The sequence below is a fragment of the Hydra vulgaris genome, chromosome 11, assembly GCF_038396675.1.
Source record: "Hydra vulgaris chromosome 11, alternate assembly HydraT2T_AEP".
Taxonomy (NCBI): Eukaryota; Metazoa; Cnidaria; class Hydrozoa; order Anthoathecata; family Hydridae; genus Hydra; species Hydra vulgaris.
In genome coordinates, this window is record NC_088930.1 from 31,347,807 (window position 1) to 31,350,878 (window position 3,072).

General features: G+C 25.9%; 1 long non-coding RNA gene across 2 annotated transcripts; it reads right to left on the reverse strand.

Moving 5' to 3' along the window:
- On the reverse strand, positions 1 to 2,167 carry LOC124813704 (uncharacterized). 2 transcript variants are annotated; one of them, XR_010641900.1, is made up of 5 exons: positions 1,906 to 2,167; positions 1,654 to 1,800; positions 877 to 1,357; positions 544 to 577; positions 1 to 421 (listed from the first exon to the last, which is right to left on the reverse strand). It is a non-coding gene; the product is annotated as an uncharacterized LOC124813704 (long non-coding RNA). The 2 variants fall into 2 exon arrangements; XR_010641899.1 differs by having other exon boundaries at positions 544 to 1,357.
- Between the last annotated feature and the right edge of the window lie 905 nt (positions 2,168 to 3,072).

Below are 3,072 nucleotides of genomic sequence, written 5' to 3' on the forward strand. Positions count from 1 at the left end.
TTCAATTAATTCATCATTTTGAAATTATTGCACAGTTTACAGACTAGTCAATAAATAAAACAAAAATACTACATATTGATTTCTAATAATATTTAAAAACTATACATTTTGCTTTAAATTTTCCACAGTGTAATATCTATTCTACATATTTTTAATATAAGTGGAATAAATGTTATAAATAAAAAATATTTTTCACAGTATATGTGAAAAATATTTTTTACTATGTATATACAATGATCAAAATTACTAATTATAACAACTTGAATTATAACATTGTAACAATATTTACAAAGTTTATAGTAAATGGTATGAGGATTAACGATATTCCGTCTTGGCTTTTAGAAAATGCTTAACATTAAGGACTTTTTAACTTCGTTCATGAAGGTACTCTCTAAAACCAGTGACAACAGCAGAAACTCTACTAAAGAAAATGAAACCAATTAATGTTGAAAACATTATTTACACATCAATGTCTTATGTTAATATGAAAAATAAAAAAGTAATTTAAAATGTGACTGAATAAATAACAAAGAAGAAACTTACTTTGTGAGATTGTTTTTGTGACCTAAGAACAACCCTAAAGATAAAAAATGCAACAACAAATATATGTTTTAGTTTAAAACTTGATTCTTGGCTTTTAATGAATGATTAGAACCAGTGATAATAATAAAACTTGGAAACTTTGCTTTGAAAACTGCAGGAATAGTGCCAAACAAGTGATCTCGTTTTTGCATTTTGATTAAGCAATTTAACTTTAAATACATAATATCTATCCACTTCCAAAAATAATTTATGACTGTTTGTTTTGCAATGTTGCATGTGAAAGCAATATTTTCAAAGGTGTAATTATGGTATGAATAATTTAATTATACATACCATGATTTGATTATACATTTCTTCCTTTGAATTTCTCCCATCGCTAACTTTTGCAATCAAATATAGTAAAAGTTTTTCCAAAACATCAAACTCTAAACCTGTTAATGTTACACACTTTTCTTTATACATGTTAATGTTTGCAAAACTAAATGGAAAATTTGTCTTTAATTTCAAATCTGATACTTCTAAACGAAGATTATATGTTTCTTCACATAAATTATTCATTTCTACGTATATTGCATCTCTTTCTGGATTCTCAATTGTTGTTGTTGAATTTATTTGTGCACTCTGTTTTGGTGAATCTGTTATCAAATTAAAATCAATGTCTTTGCTAATCAAATTAAAACCAATGTCTTCACTAAATTCAGTTGTTGTTTCTTGTTTGTTCAAGACACTAACATCCTCCACTCCAGTCAACGCATTGTTAATATTTATTTGTTCACTGACTTCATCAACTTGAGATTTTTTTGTACACGATATTCTAAAAAAATATTTGTATGCTTCACGTATATAGTAAATACAAACACAGGCATTTAAAAAAAATATGGTCTGATTCAACTATTTTATTAGAGAGCAAAAGTTGTACAAATAAATTTGATATTTCATATTAATAAAATTTGTGCTCTACAAGCTATTTAACATTATTTTATCTAAAAAAAAGAGCAACAAACGCAAAATTTATAAATGCTTAGTTTTAATGCATAACAAAAATAAATTGCAACTATTACATAAACAGTTTTTACAAAAACATTTTAAACAACAAGATAAACTATATACCAAGAGAATTGTTCAATTTATTTATTCTCCTTTCATTTCGTGACAACAATTGGTTATGTCGTTGGGATGATTCCGCTATATTTTTTTTAGCACCTAACATATTCACTGATGGAACATCAATATGCTTTTCAAAATTCTCTTTTTTTCCTGAAAGAAAAACATACTTACTATGAATAGAAATATATAAAAAAATAAATAAGTTAAAGACAAATTTGTGTTCAAATATTTAGATGATTTAAATACAAAACTTACCAGATACAAAATGTTTTGAGCATACATAGATATGTTTTGTATTTGGCGACCAGAGTTTGTTTTTGCAAGATGAATCAACTCTATATATAGCATTAAGCCACAATCTTCTTCTCTTTGAATCAGCAGGAAAAATACAAAAACTTAAGTTCGGATGACATTGTTTGAACAATAAAAAATACAGCATTCTTTCACCATTTTCGCAATGTTTGCCCCCATATCATAATGGTAGCCGTTTAGTTAGTTAATGTGACGTCACGTTCGCCGCAAGGATAGCTCAAAATAACATAAAATATTAGCTACGATCACGGCCTACTTAATAACAGGCCTGAAAGACGCGCAAAAAAAAAAAAAAACTGTAGGCGGATGTTTGTCAAAACAAAAATGGAGAAAGTTTTGTGGTTTTTTTAGTTATATTTTTAGTGTTTATATATATATATATATATATATATATATATATATATATATATATATATATATATATATATATATATATATATATATATATATATATATATATATATATATATATATATATATATATATATATATATATTCAGTCATGTATATAGATATAATGCAGTAATGTATTTACATAATATGATATACTACACAATATATATTTAAAATCAATTGCTTATAATTATTTGATAGTCAATATTATTTTATTTGTATTTTATGTATTTAGTAATCTTTCAAAACAAAAATTACTATATCATGCCTTTTAAATGTTGTGTGACTGGTTGTAGAGGAAACTATGATAAAGAACATAAAGTTAAACTTTTTCGATTACCAAACAAAAACCGTAATCCTCAAGAAAGAGAAAGATGGATTAGATCTATTCCAAGAGAAAACATTCCAAATAGTCCAAATACATTCATTTGTGAAAATCATTGGCCAGTTAATTATGAAACTTGTCAAATTCATGGTAAAATTCGTCCCTTAAATCCACCAACTATTTTCATCTGTGTATTTCAAAGTCAAATTCCTACACCTCCACCAACAAAAAGAACAACAACAAAATCACTACCATCTACGCGTAACATGAAACCTGATGAAATTTCAGCTCACTTGGATTTGTATGAAATTAGTTGTTTTGATGATCTTTGCCTAAAAGTAAGCAAAGAAGTTATTCCATTTCCAGTAACATCTTTTACAGTGGATGATGGT